General features: G+C 42.3%; 1 long non-coding RNA gene across 1 annotated transcript; it reads right to left on the minus strand.

Annotated features, from left to right (window-relative positions):
• Window positions 1-2,575: 2,575 nt before the first annotated feature.
• On the minus strand, window positions 2,576-13,676 carry LOC116365782 (uncharacterized). Its single transcript, XR_004208154.1, has 2 exons — window positions 12,638-13,676; window positions 2,576-2,811 (listed from the first exon to the last, which is right to left on the minus strand). It is a non-coding gene; the product is annotated as an uncharacterized LOC116365782 (long non-coding RNA).
• Window positions 13,677-15,603: the final 1,927 nt, after the last annotated feature.

A 15,603-nucleotide genomic window follows, 5' to 3' on the forward strand; every position in this document is an offset into this window, starting at 1 on the left:
CACTGCAACATCTTGTTTTCTACTGAAAGCTAATGGGGATCCAAAATAAATACAACAACTACAGTGGGGCAAAAAACGTATTTAGTCAGCCACCAATTGTGCAAGTTCTCCCACTTAAAAAGATGAGAGGCCTGTAATTTTCATCATAGGTACACTTAAACTATGACAGACAAAATAAGAAAAAAAAATCCAGAAAATCACTTTGTAGGATTTTTAATGAATTTATTTGGTAATTAAGGTGGAAAATAAGTATTTGGTCAATAACAAAAGTTTATCTCAATAGTTTGTTATGTACCCTTTGTTGGCAATGACAGAGGTCAAACGTTTTCACAAGGTTTTCACACACTGTTGCTGGTATTTTGGCCCATTCCTCCATGCAGATCTCCTCTAGAGCAGTGATGTTTTGGGGCTGTTGCTGGGCAACACAGACTTTCAACTCCCTCCAAAGATTTTCTATGGGGTTGAGATCTGGAGACTGGCTAGGCCACTCCGGGACCTTGAAATGCTTCTTACGAAGCCACTCCTTCGTTGCCCGGGCGGTGTGTTTGGGATCATTGTCATGCTGAAAAACCCAGCCACGTTTCATCTTCAATGCCCTTGCTGATGGTAGGCTTTGTTACTTTGGTCCCAGCTCTCTGCAGGTCATTCACTAGGTCCCCTCGTGTGGTTCTGGGATTTTTGCTCACCGTTCTTGTGATCATTTTTACCCCACGGGGTGAGATCTTGCATGGAGCCCCAGATCGAGGGAGATTATCAGTGGTCTTGTATGTCTTCCATTTCCTAATAATTGCTCCCACAGTTGATTTCTTCAAACCAAGCTGCTTACCTATTGCAGATTCAGTCTCCCCATTCTGGTGCAGGTCTACAATTTTGTTTCTGGTGTCCTTTGACAGCTCTTTGGTCTTGGCCATAGTGGAGTTTGGAGTGTGAATGTTTGAGGTTGTGGACAGGTGTCTTTTATACTGATAACAAGTTCAAACAGGTGCCATTAATACAGGTAACGAGTGGAAGACAGAGGAGCCTCTTAAAGAAGAAGTTACAGGTCTGTGAGAGCCAGAAATCTTGCTTGTTTGTAGGTGACCAAATACTTATTTTCCACCATAATTTGCAAATAAATTCATAAAATATCCTACAATGTGATTTTCTGGATTGTTTTTCTTCTAATTTTGTCTGTCATAGTTGAAGTGTAACTATGATGAACATTGCAGGCCTCATCTTTTTAAGTGGGAGAACTTGCACAATTGGTGGCTGACTAAACACTTTTTTGCCCCACTGTATATCATTAAGGATTATCATTTTCACCTGGGTTCACCTGGTCAGTCTATGTCATGAAAAGAGCAGGTGTCCTTAATGTTTTGCAAAATCAGTGTATGTTGTGTCTACTAGCTCATTCCCACAGAAAACTGTAGAGGGAAGCAGTACCACCCAGTCACCCATCAGACTCCATTGTGAGATGCCTCACAGAGGATATTCAACCCTAAAAGCAAATTCAAGGTAATCTCAATATCTTTACAGTAGAAGCTAACAAAACACACCAAAACTGACAAGGTGCACACTGATCAGTAAAGAGAGGCTAACATTCTATAACACTCCCTTTCCTCTGCATTGTTCTCTCACAGTGAGAAACTATAGGATTACAATAGTGTTCTACACTTTCTTCATTTGATCCAATTCAACGTTGCCAATTATTTAATGACATGATAATTAAGTGGAGTGTCTATTCTTAGCTGGTCTGAGAAAACTGATGAGGTTTCTCTCCTTTATGTGTACATTGGTGTCTTTTTAATTGGCCCAATCTGTAGAATCTCTTCCCACAGTCAGTGCAGTGATAAGGCTTCTCAAAGTGTGTAGCCGTTGGTGTTTTTATATTGTCCAATTGGGAAAAACTCTTGCAACATTGAGAGCAGAAGTAAGGCTTATCTCCTTTGTCTTTTCTCTAATGACCTTTAAGCTCAGCTGGTGTTTTAACATGTTCTATAGTCAGATCAGTGGTAAGGCTCCACTCGTGTTTCCCTTGGTGTCTTTTGAAATGGCACATTCAAGAGAAACACTTTCCACAGTCAGGAGTAGGAGTAACGCTTCTCTCCTGTGTGTACATGTTCAGGTCATTTTAAGGTGTCCGGACGAGAGAAACTTGCCCCACAGTCAGAAAAGGAGTAAGGCTTCTCTAATTTGTGTATACGTTCATGTTGTTTTAAGGTACCCAGGTGAAAGAAACTCTTTCCACAGCCAGAGCAGGAGTAAGGCTTCTCTCCTGTGTGTGTTCTCTGATGAACTTTTAGTGATATTGATGTTTTGAAGCATTTTCCACATTCAGAACATGAGTAAGGCTTCTCTCCTGTGTGTGTTCTCTGATGACTTTTTAGTGATGATGATGTTGAAGCATTTTCCACATTCAGAACATGAGTAAGGCTTCTCTCCTGTGTGTATACGTTCATGTTGTTTTAAGGTACCCATTAGAGAGAACCTATTTCCAGTCAGAGCAGGAGTAAGGCTTCTCTCCTGTGTGTATATGTTCATGTCTTTTTAAGTGGCCCAGTTGAGAGAAACTCGCACCACATTCAGAGCAGTAGTAAGGCTTCTCTCCTGTGTGTGTTCTCTGATGAAGTTTTAGTGATGCTGATGTTTTGACGCATTTTCCACATTCAGAGCAGGAGTAAAGTTTTTCTCCTGTGTGTATTTTTAGGTGTATTTTTAGCTTTGGTAGAAATGGGAAAATCTCCTCACAATGTGTGCAGTGGTGAGACATCTTTGCTCTGTGATCTTCCTGCTGATGCTCTCTGGATGTAGAGAATGTCTCAACATGGTCTCCTGTGTGAACAATATCAGAACAACCAGTCAATTGGTGTGATATACATATCAATCAAATGTATTTTATGAAGCTCTTTTTACATAAGTTGTAACAAAGTCCTTTACAGAAACCAACCCGAAATCCCCAAAGAGCAAGCAATGCAGATGTAGAAGCACAGTGGCCACGAAAAACTCCCTAGAAAGCAGGAACCTTGGAAGAAACAGAGAGGAACCAGGCTCAAATGGGTGGCCGGTCCTCTTCTGTCTGTACCGGGTGACATATGTATTCATATCAGTAGGCTGTACAATACAGGGGAATAAAACTATTCTAAAAGTGGGTAAGAGATGAAAGCTAAAAAGGGGAGTGTCATCCTCCACTCACTATCACAAGGGTTAGTAACTACACAGACTCATTTCATATCATCCTCTACTCACTATCACAAGAGTTAGTAACTACACAGACTAATTTCATATCAGCCTCCACTCAGTATCACAAGGGTTAGTAACTACACGGACTCATTTCATAGAACTTTAAAACACTGGCAGTTTGTCTACTTCACTTCTTTAGTCGGGGCGGCAGGGTAGCCTAGTGGTTAGAGCATTGGGCTAGTAACCGGAAGTTCAAACCCCCGAGCTGACAAGGTAAAAATCTGTAGTTATTTTTTTTTTTTTACCTTTATTTAACCAGGTAGGCAAGTTGAGAACAAGTTCTCATTTACAATTGCGACCTGGCCAAGATAAAGCAAAGCAGTTCGACAGATAAAACGACACAGAGTTACACATGGAGTAAAAACAAACATACAGTCAATAATGCAGTATAAACAAGTCTATATACACAATGTGAGCAAATGAGGTGAGAAGGGAGGTAAAGGCAAAAAAGGCCATGATGGCAAAGTAAATACAATATAGCAAGTAAAATACTGGAATGGTAGTTTTGCAATGGAAGAATGTGCAAAGTAGAAATAAAAAATAATGGGGTGCAAAGGAGCAAAATAAATTTAAATTAAATACAGTTGGGAAAGAGGTAGTTGTTTGGGCTAAATTATAGGTGGGCTATGTACAGGTGCAGTAATCTGTGAGCTGCTCTGACAGTTGGTGCTTAAAGCTAGTGAGGGAGATAAGTGTTTCCAGTTTCAGAGATTTTTGTAGTTCGTTCCAGTCATTGGCAGCAGAGAACTGGAAGGAGAGGCGGCCAAAGAAATAATTGGTTTTGGGGGTGACTAGAGAGAGATACCTGCTGGAGCGTGTGCTACAGGTGGGAGATGCTATGGTGACCAGCGAGCTGAGATAAGGGGGGACTTTACCTAGCAGGGTCTTGTAGATGACATGGAGCCAGTGGGTTTGGCGACGAGTATGAAGCGAGGGCCAGCCAACGAGAGCGTACAGGTCGCAATGGTGGGTAGTATATGGGGCTTTGGTGATAAAACGGATTGCACTGTGATAGACTGCATCCAATTTGTTGAGTAGGGTATTGGAGGCTATTTTGTAAATGACATCGCCAAAGTCGAGGATTGGTAGGATGGTCAGTTTTACAAGGGTATGTTTGGCAGCATGAGTGAAGGATGCTTTGTTGCGAAATAGGAAGCCAATTCTAGATTTAACTTTGGATTGGAGATGTTTGATATGGGTCTGGAAGGAGAGTTTACAGTCTAACCAGACACCTAAGTATTTGTAGTTGTCCACGTATTCTAAGTCAGAGCCATCCAGAGTAGTGATGTTGGACAGGCGGGTAGGTGCAGGTAGCGATCGGTTGAAGAGCATGCATTTAGTTTTACTTGTATTTAAGAGCAATTGGAGGCCACGGAAGGAGAGTTGTATGGAGGGTTGTTAACACAGTGTCCAAAGAAGGGCCGGAAGTATACAGAATGGTGTCGTCTGCGTAGAGGTGGATCAGGGACTCACCAGCAGCAAGAGCGACCTCATTGATGTATACAGAGAAGAGAGTCGGTCCAAGAATTGAACCCTGTGGCACCCCCATAGAGACTGCCAGAGGTCCGGACAGCAGACCCTCCGATTTGACACACTGAACTCTATCAGAGAAGTAGTTGGTGAACCAGGCGAGGCAATCATTTGAGAAACCAAGGCTGTCGAGTCTGCCGATGAGGATATGGTGATTGACAGAGTCGAAAGCCTTGGCCAGATCAATGAATACGGCTGCACAGTAATGTTTCTTATCGATGGCGGTTAAGATATCGTTTAGGACCTTGAGCGTGGCTGAGGTGCACCCATGACCAGCTCTGAAACCGGATTGCATAGCAGAGAAGGTATGGTGAGATTCGAAATGGTCGGTAATCTGTTTGTTGACTTGGCTTTCGAAGACCTTAGAAAGGCACGGTAGGATAGATATAGGTCTGTAGCAGTTTGGGTCAAGAGTGTCCCCCCCTTTGAAGAGGGGGATGACCGCAGCTGCTTTCCAATCTTTGGGAATCTCAGACGACACGAAAGAGAGGTTGAACAGGCTAGTAATAGGGGTGGCAACAATTTCGGCAGATAATTTTAGAAAGAAAGGGTCCAGATTGTCTAGCCCGGCTGATTTGTAGGGGTCCAGATTTTGCAGCTCTTTCAGAACATCAGCTGAATGGATTTGGGAGAAGGAGAAATGGGGAAGGCTTGGGCGAGTTGCTGTTGGGGGTGCAGTGCTGTTGTCCGGGGTAGGAGTAGCCAGGTGGAAAGCATGGCCAGCCGTAGAAAAATGCTTTTTGAAATTCTCAATTATGGTGGATTTATCCGTGGTGATAGTTCTGCCCCTGAACAGGCAGTTAACCCACTGTTCCTAGGCCGTCATTGAAAATAAGAATTTGTTCTTAACTGACTTGCCTAGTTAAATAAAGGTAAAATAAAAATAGTCTACTCTCTGATCACTCCAGATAGCTCAGTTAACTTCTTGGACATAGGGGGCGCTCTTTTAATTTATGGATAAAAAAACATCTTCAACTGGAGGCATTTTCCATTGAGATTCAGAGGAGAACGCACACTTCCACGAACGATATATCATCGAAGAGATATGTGAAAAACACGTTGAGGATTGATTCTAAACAATGTTTACCGTGTTTCAGTCGATATTATGGAGTTAATTTGGAAAAAAGTTTGACGTTTTGATGACTGAATTTTCGGGGTTTTTTGGTAGCCAAACGTGACGCACCAAACGGAGCGATTTCTCCTAAACAAATAATCTTTCAGGAAAAACTGAACATTTGCTATCTAACTGAGAGTCTCCTCATTGAAAACATCCGAAGTTCTTCAAAAGGTAAATGATTTATTTGAATGTTTTTCTGGTTTTTGTGAAAATGTTGCCTGCTGATGCTAACGCTAAATGCTACGCTAGCTGCGCTAGCTATCAATACTGTTACACAAATGCTTGTTTTGCTATGGTTGAGAAGCATATTTAGAAAATCTGAGATGACAGTGTTGTTAACTAAAGGCTAAGCTTGAGAGCTAGCATATTAATTTAATTTCATTTGCGATTTTCATGAATAGTTAACATTGTTATGCTAATGAGCTGCGGGGATAATTACACTCCTGGATACAGGTTTTTTTCGTAGCTAAACGTGATGAACAAAACAGAGCGATTTGTCCTAAACAAATAATATTTTTGGATAAACTGAACATTTGCTATCTAACTGAGTGTCCTCATTGAAAACATCTGAAGTTCTTCAAAGGTAAATTATTTTATTTGAATGCTTTTCTTGTTTTTGTGAAAATGTTGCATGCTGAATGCTACGCTAAATGCTACGCTAGCTATCAATAATCTTACACAAATGCTTGTTTTGCTATGGTTGAAAAGCATATTTTGAAAATCTGAGATGACAGTGTTGTTAACAAAAGGCTAAGCTTGAGAGCTAGCATATTTATTTCATTTAATTTGCGATTTTCATGAATAGTTAACGTTGCGTTATGGTAATGAGCTTGAGGCTGTATTCACGATCCCGGATCCGGGATGGCTAGAATCAAGAGGTTAACCCCTTGTTCCATGCGTCTCTCCTCAGGCCGGTGGTGGCTGGTCCACTCCAGGAGTCTGAGGTGCGGGAGGTTCCTCCGCCCCCTTTGGACATCGAGGGGGCCCTGGCGTATGCAGTTAGAGCCATACTGGACTCGAGGAGTCTAGCGAGGGGCCTTCAGTACCTCGTGGAGTGGGAGGGGTACGGTCCGGAGGAGAGATGCTGGTGCCGGTGGAGGACGTATTGGACCTGTCGATGCTGCAGGAGTTCCCCTGTCTCCATCCGGGTCGTCCCCGAGGCCGGTGTCGGCGCGCGGCTCAAGGGGGGTTCCTGTCACGACTTCCTCCGAAGTCGGTCCCTCTCCTTGTTCGGGCAGCGCTCGGCGTCACTGGTATTCTAGCCACCGCCGATCCACTTTTCATTTTCCATTTGTTTTGTCTTTGTTTTTTTCACACCTGGTTTCAATTCCCCCATTACAGATTCAGTATTTAACCCTCTGTTTCACACATGCATACGTATCTGATGGCTGGTATTTTGTTGCCGGGCTTTGTATGAATGCCAGTTTATTCGTGGTACCGGTATATTTCACGGACCGTTGTATTGTTTCTATACTGGTGTTTTTTCGTGTATTAAATACCTTGTCCACGCATCTCAACTCTCCTGTGTCTGACTCCTTTTCACCAGTTACCCAAAGCCTTGACAGGAACATGAGCTCAAACAGTAGACATTTGAGGTGCCGGTTCTCTGCTCCAGTGAGCTCCTGTCCAAGTCAAGCACTGATCTCATTTCAATGGATCAGGTAGCTAAGCATTGACAACAAAACATTCATATCACAAAGTACACACTTTAAAATTTGTCTACACAAAGTAAGTGCACTTAAACTAAAGTCGATTTCCCCAATTCACATAAATGGCAAAAAAAACATTTAGTACAAGTTTAGTTTTAACCTGGTCTTCAGGTATTGTATTTTCTGTTCACACCATAGTAACATTTATAGATAAAGATAGAAACAACTGAAGGTGTCTCAATATTAGTACACATGTAGAAAACTGATGATCATTACATTAAGCTTCAAAACTGGAGTGTGACCATGAAATTGTCTCTCTGCACCAGCACTGAAGTCTGTTGGAGCAGACAGAGTGGACAGCTCCATTTTACCAGCTCGTGAATTTGACACAAAATGAATAACATGCTAAACAAACTCAGAAAGCTCAAATACTTGTATTCTTTATTAAAACTACATTGAGGAAATTATGTACATTTATTCAGACAAACCAAAAGCTTCTAGCTATGTGACTTGTAAAATAGTTGATCACAATCACTCGGTTCCACACAAAAATAAAACATCAAACCTTTACCAAACGTGATAATAGCTTAACGGGATTACAACCCTAAAAAGTTAACGGGATCGATATGACAACAGCGGAATGGATCCCAGCCTGCGACCCAAAACAACGACGTCGTAAAAGAGGCAAACGAAGCGGTATTCTGGTCAGGCTCCGGAGATGGGTACATCGCACACCACTACCTAGCATATTACTCGCCAATGTCCAGTCTCTTGACAACAAGGTTGATGAAATCCGAGCAAAGGTAGCATTCCAGAGAGACATCAGAGACTGTAGCGTTTTTTGCTACGCGGAAACATGGCTCACTCGAGAGACGCTAACGGAATCGGTGCAGCCAGCTGGTGTCTTCACGCATCGCGCCGACAGAAACAAACATCTTTCTGGAAAGAACAGGGGCGGTGGCGTATGCCTTATGATTAACGAGACGTGGTGTGATCACAACAACATACAGGAACTCAAGTCCTTCTGTTCACCTGACTAATCGCTGCAGCTGTTCATGGTCCATGGGTAAATAGCCCACCCAATTTACCTACCTCATCCCCATACTGTTTTTATTTATTTACTTTTTTGCTCTTTTGCCCACCAGTATCTCTACCTGCACATGACCATCTGATAATTTTTCACTCCAGTGTTAATCTGCAAAATTGTAATTATTCGCCTACCTCCTCATGCCTTTTGCACACAATGTATATAGACAATTTTTTTCCTACTGTGTTATTGACTCTGTTGCTGTCTGTTCACACTGCTATGCTTTATCTTGGCCAGGTCGCAGTTGTAAATGAGAACTTGTTCTCAACTAGCCTACCTGGTTAAATAAAGGTGAAATAAAAAAATAAAAAAATAAAATGAGAATTCCTCACAATCAAATGCCGACCGCATTATCTACCAAGGGAATTCTCTTTGATTATAATCACAGCCGTATATATTCCCCCCCAAGCAGACACATCGATGTCCCTGAACAAACTTTATTTGACTCTTTGCAAACTTGAAACCACATATCCTGAGGCTGCATTCATTGTAGATGGGGATTTTAACAAGGCTAATCTGAAAACAAGACTCCCTAAATTGTATCAGCATATCGATTGCGCAACCAGGGCTGGTAAAACCTTGGATCATTGCTATTCTAACTTCCGCGACGCATACAAGGCCCTCTCCTGCCCTCCTTTCGGGAAAAACTGACCACGGCTCCATTTTGTTGCTCCCTGCCTACAGACAGAAACTAAAACAAGAAGCTGCCGCGCTCAGGTCTGTTCAACGCTGGTCCGACCAATCTGATTCCACGCTTCAAGACTGCTTCGATCACGTGGACTGGGATATGTTCTGCATTGCTTCCTACAACAACATTGACGAATACGCTGATTCGGTGAGCGAGTATATTAGAAAGTGCATTGACGATGTCGTTCCCATAGCAACGGTTAAAACATTCCCAAACCAGAAACCATGGATTGATGGCAGCATCCGCGTGAAACTGAAAGCACAAACCACTGCTTTTAACCAGGGCAAGGTGACCGGAAACATGACCGAATACAATCAGTGTAGCTATTCCCTCCGCAAGGCAATCAAACAAGCTAAGCGTCAGTATAGAGACAAAGTAGAGTCACAATTCAACGGCTCAGACACAAGAGGTATGTGGCAGGGTCTACAGTCAATCACGGATTACAAAAAGAAAACCAGCCCCGTCACGGACCAGGATGTCTTGCTCCCCGACAGACGAAATCACTTTTTTGCCCGCTTTGAGGACAATACAGTGCCACTGACACGGCCCGCAACCAAAACCTGCGGACACTCCTTCACTGCAGCCGATGTGAGTAAAACATTTAAACGTGTTAACCCTCGCAAGGCTGCAGGCCCAGACGGCATCCCCAGCCGCGTCCTCAGAGCATGCGCAGACCAGCTGGCTGGTGTGTTTACGGACATATTCAATCCATCCTTATCCCAGTCTGCTGTTCCCACATGCTTCAAGAGGGTCACCATTGTCCCGGTTCCCAAGAAAGCTAAGGTAACTGAGCTAAACGACTATCGCCCCGTAGCACTCACTTCCGTCATCATGAAGTGCTTTGAGAGACTAGTCAAGGACCATATCACCTCCACCCTACCTGACACCCTAGATCCACTCCAATTTGCTTACCGCCCAAATAGGTCCAAATAGGCCCTAACCCATCTGGACAAGAGGAATACCTATGTGAGAATGCTGTTCATCGACTTCAGCTCAGCATTTAACACCATAGTACCCTCCAAACTCGCCATCAAGCTCGAGACCCTGGGTCTCGACCCCGCCCTGTGCAACTGGGTACTGGACTTCCTGATGGGCCGCCCCCAGGTGGTGAGGGTAGGTAACAACATCTCCACCCCGCTGATCCTCAACACTTGGGCCCCTCAAGGGTGCGTTCTGAGCCCTCTCCTGTACTCCCTGTTCACCCACGACTGCGTGGCCATGCACGCCTCCAACTCAATCATCAAGTTTGCGGACGACACTACAGTGGTAGGCTTGATTACCAACAACAACGAGACGGCCTACAGGGAGGAGGTGAGGGCCCTCGGAGTGTGGTGTCAGGAAAATAACCTCACACTAAACATCAACAAAACAAAGGAGATGATTGTGGACTTCAGGAAACAGCAGAGGGAGCACCCTCCTATCCACATCGATGGGACAGTAGTGGAGAGGGTAGTAAGTTAAGATCCTCAGCGTACACATCACAGACAAACTGAATTGGTCCACCCACACAGACAGCGTCGTGAAGAAGGCGCAGCAGCGCCTCTTCAACCTCAGGAAGCTGAAGAAATTCGGCTTGTCACCAAAAGCACTCACAAACTTCGACAGATGCACAATCGAGAGCATCCTGTCGGGCTGTATCACCGCCTGGTACGGCAACTGCTCAGCCCACAACCATAAGGCTCTCCAGAGGGTCGTGAGGTCTGCACAACGCATCACCTGGGGCAAACTACCAGCCCTCCAGGACACCTACACCACCCGATGTCACAGGGAGGCCATAAAGATCATCAAGGACAACAACCACCCGAGCCACTGTCTGTTCACCCCGCTATCATCCAGAAGGCGAGGTCAGTTCAGGTGCATCAAAGCAGGGACTGAGAGACTGAAAAACAGCTTCTATTTCAAGGCCATCAGACTGTTAAACAACCACCACTAACATCGAGTGGCTGCTGCCAACACACTGACTCAACTCCAGCCACTTTAATAATGGGAATTGATGGAAATGTATGTAAAATATATCACTAGCCACTTTAAACAATGCTTCTTAATATAATGTTTACATACCCTACATTACTCATCTCATATGTATATGTACAGTGGGGCAAAAAAGTATTTAGTCAGCCACCAATTGTGCAAGTTCTCCCACTTAACAAGATGAGGCCTGTAATTTATCATAGTTACACTTCAACTATGACAGACAAAATGAGAAGAAAAAAAAATCACATTGTAAGATTTTTAATGAATTTATTTGCAAATGATTTTGAAATTTGACCCTAATAACCCAGACCTGTATGTTCAAGGCACCTTGTATCATTGCCTGGAGGAATGTGCTGAGATACAAATGTTTTGGAGCTCAGTACTGCGCTATATCTCTGAGATGACCTCTACCCCAATACCATTAATCCATAAACTATGCCTCCTAAATCTTTACCCAGAGAATATCTCTTTACATAGGAGAGAAAATAAAAATGGTTGACCTCTGTCTATTACAAGCTAGACGTTCAATTGCTCTCCACTGGAAGTATGTCAGTTCCCCCTCACTTGGTCATTGGTTAAAATAATTCACGTCAAGCCTGGTTTTTGAAAAGTGTACTTATATAGTGAAGAAGAAAGCCCCAGAGTTTCATTATATTTGGGATCTGTTTAATGAGTTTGTGCAAACTGATGATATTGTAGAAGCATTGGAACTGTAAATCTGTATATTCTCTATATTTTATGTGAATATTGGCTCTAGTCGAAGCGTAATCTGCATTATCTACAACTGTATATTATACTTTATTTATTTATATTCTTGGATTTCTTTATGTTTGGTTGTTATGTTTTCATCTCTCTTTGGGTTGGGGGGGTGAAAAGAGAAAATACAATTGTATTTTTGTAATTGTTCTACTTGGAACTAATTAATATATGTGAGAGAGGCCCCTCTGAATCAGAGAGGTGCGGGGGGCTGCCATAATGGACATCCACGTCTTTGGCGCCCGGGGAACTGTGGGTGCCTTGCTCAGGGGAAAAAGACAGATTTTTACTTTGTCAGCAAACTTTTGGTTACTGGCCCCAACGCTCTAACCACTAGGCTACCTGTAAGTATTCATATAAGTAGGCTGTGCAATGGAAAAGGGGAATAGAACTATTCTAAAAGTATCTCAAGGTTCGTTTCATAGAACTTTAAAACACTGGCAGTTTGTCTACTTCACCTCTTTAGTCTCCTCTCTGGTGCTGGTGTCAAACCATGCAAGTCTCAGTAGCATGAAATAACATCTACCTTCTGATTGAAACAGTTCTACTGCAACTTTTCATATACAGTGGGAAGTTGGAATGAACAACAAACTTAGTTCGATAGAACCTGCTCTTACCATGATTAACAGATTCCCCAATCTTCTCTTCTTCATCTTTAATGTTGACATTCAGCTCCATTGTTTGACTGCAGTCTTCCAGCTTCACTGATGCCATCTCTGGATCCTGCTGTAAAACTGGGCTCTACTGTCACAATCAGGACCCAGTGACTGTGGGTTTGGACTCAGTGTGGAAGGAGAGAGGAGGCCTGCGTTTGTCCTCACTGTTGATGTTACTGGCCTCATACCAGAGTCGGCAAGTAGTAGAAGAGAAACGGACACAAAAGTTATTGTCTTGACAGTTCTGGCACTTACTTTACTCTCTATTAAATATATAATATTTTTTCTTGTTCAATTACCTAATTCAGTGCTGGACTTAGTTGTGTAATTCAGTGCTGAAATAGTTGCCGATACTCATTGTGTGCTGGTACTGTTTATATTTAGGTGCAGGAGCTTCATAATACATTTGAGCTAAAACTTAACCTGTAGTAGATAAATGCATAAATCACTCAAAAACTATTTAGTACAAGGTTACAGTTTGTTTTAGGCAGCACGATGTGCTATTTTTGGTTGGTTAGTTTCATTTTCCTGAATAACCTTGTATTCACTGTATTACTTCAAAAACACAACACAGTTGTGCAACCACAAAATGTGTGGAAGGAGAGAGGCAGCTTGGGTTTGTCCTCACTGTTGATGTTACCGGCCTCAGACTTAATCTGAGTCAGCCAGTAGTAATAAAGAGAAAGACACAAAAGTTATTGTCTTGACAGTTCTGGCACTTAATTTATTAATTTATTATCTAAAAATATTGTTTATATTTAGCCGCAGGAGTGCCACAATACTGTTGAGCTAATATTCTAAGAGGAACAGGAGTTCAAACAGTAGAAATTTGAGGTGACGGTACTCAGCTTCGGTGAGCTCCTGTCCAAGTCAAGCACTGATCTCATTTCAATAGATCTGGTAGCTAAGCATTGACAACAAAACATTAATTAATTCACATTAGACAAAGTATACACTTTAAATTAGACTACACAACTTAAATTACTTAATCTATAGTAGATATCCCTATACACATAACGCATAAATGACTCAAAACATTTTGTACAAGATATGGTTGTAGGCAGCACTATGTACCATTTTCCTGAATAACCTTGTCTTCACTGTATTATTCCAGTCAAAAACCAAAAGTATTTCCGTTCACACCATAGTAACATGTATAGATAGACAGATACAACTGAATGTCTCTGAATACTAGTTCACATGTAGAAAACTGATCATCATTACATTTAGCTCCAAAACAGTAGCGCAACCGTAAATTGTCTCTCTTGCTGCACCCTCACTGCCTGCACTGATGTGCGTTAATGCAGACCGAGGGGAACCGCCATTTTACCACCTCGTGAAATTTTACACAAAACCAAAAACGACACGTAAAACGAACCCAGAATCTCAAATAAATGTATCCTTTATGAAATTAAGTTGACAAAATGAGATAACGTTACATACACTCAGACTAACTTTAACCCAAAGTCTCTGTGACTTGTAAACAAGTTATCACGTTCACTCACGCTGTTTGACACCAAAATAGCACATAAAACCTTCACCAAACGAGATAATACCTTGACGTATGTTACCTAGCATGTTATTACATGTTCTTTAGATATTAGAACGTGCTATTACATACCAGTATTAATATATTAGAAACGGACACAAGTTATCGTCTCGGCTGCACAATTCTGACGTATCCTTTATTCTGAAGAATGATGCGCGCCTGCGCGGAACTTCCTGTTCCCCCACTACCAGTTTCTAAACCAAGAGACGTAAAAACGCGAGACTTCAGAGAAGGCTTGCGAAGCAGACCAAGCCGGGGTTTGAGAAGTCATGAGAGAGTGTACAATTTTGATACTTTTGCAGCGGCTAATGGGGATCCTAATAAATACCAAAAAGATTCTGTCGTCACACAGTTGATACATGGCCATTATTTATCAATTTCATAACTGCAGTGGCTTATTCACTATAGCTCACACTGCATATCATATGTATCCTAGCATCACTAGTGGTTAGAGCGTTGGGCTAGTAGCTGAAAAGTTGCTGGATCGAATCCACGAGCTGACAAGGCTAAATCTGTCGTTCTGCCCCTGCACAATGCAGGTAACCCACTGTTCCTTAGTAGGCCGTCATTGAGGTCATTTTTAAAAATCGCATGAGAAGCCAGACCGATTCAAAGCCATGTAATTAATACTATTTTGCATTGTCACAGAAACCGAAAATAAAGATATAAAAGGTCCTAGCATAAAATCGATCAAATAAATCATTTAAACATTTAAATAACAATTCACAGAAACATCGAACCTATGTATGATTCAATTCTGTAAATGTCTAGTAGTAGGCTGGCTTTACAACCTTTGCTTTGAGTAGAAATCCCCGTTTTTGATTTGATAGAAAATACAGAAAATCTCACAATATTGCATTTAAAGATGAAGAAATCAACTCATTCAGTGATTGTTTCTTGAAAAAGGTGAGTCAATATGCAATTTATTTAAATTCTACCTTAAAATAAATGTTAATTTCAAGTGCAATGTAAACGGCGTTCTTCGTTTGTCGAAAGAGAGTCCGGACCGAATGCAGCGTGGGGGTTGTACTCATGTTCTTTAATGAAGAAAACGGGAAGGCGATACATGAAATTAACTTATAAATAACAAAAACACAAACGGAATGCGTGAAACTTATTACCTGAGCCTATCTGGTGAACACGACACAGAGACAGGAACAATCACCCACGAAATACAAAGCGAAAACCCAGGCTACCTAAATACGGTTCCCAATCAGAGGCAACGAGAATCACCTGACTCCAGATTGAGAACCGCCTCAGCAGCCAAGCCTAACTAGACCACACCCCTAATCATAGCAATCCCAAATCCTATAAAACCCCAATACGAAACCAAACCATAAACCCATGTCACACCCTGGCCTGACCAAATATATAACGA

Source organism: Oncorhynchus kisutch, unplaced genomic scaffold (assembly GCF_002021735.2).
Source record: "Oncorhynchus kisutch isolate 150728-3 unplaced genomic scaffold, Okis_V2 scaffold1283, whole genome shotgun sequence".
Taxonomy (NCBI): domain Eukaryota; kingdom Metazoa; phylum Chordata; class Actinopteri; order Salmoniformes; family Salmonidae; genus Oncorhynchus; species Oncorhynchus kisutch.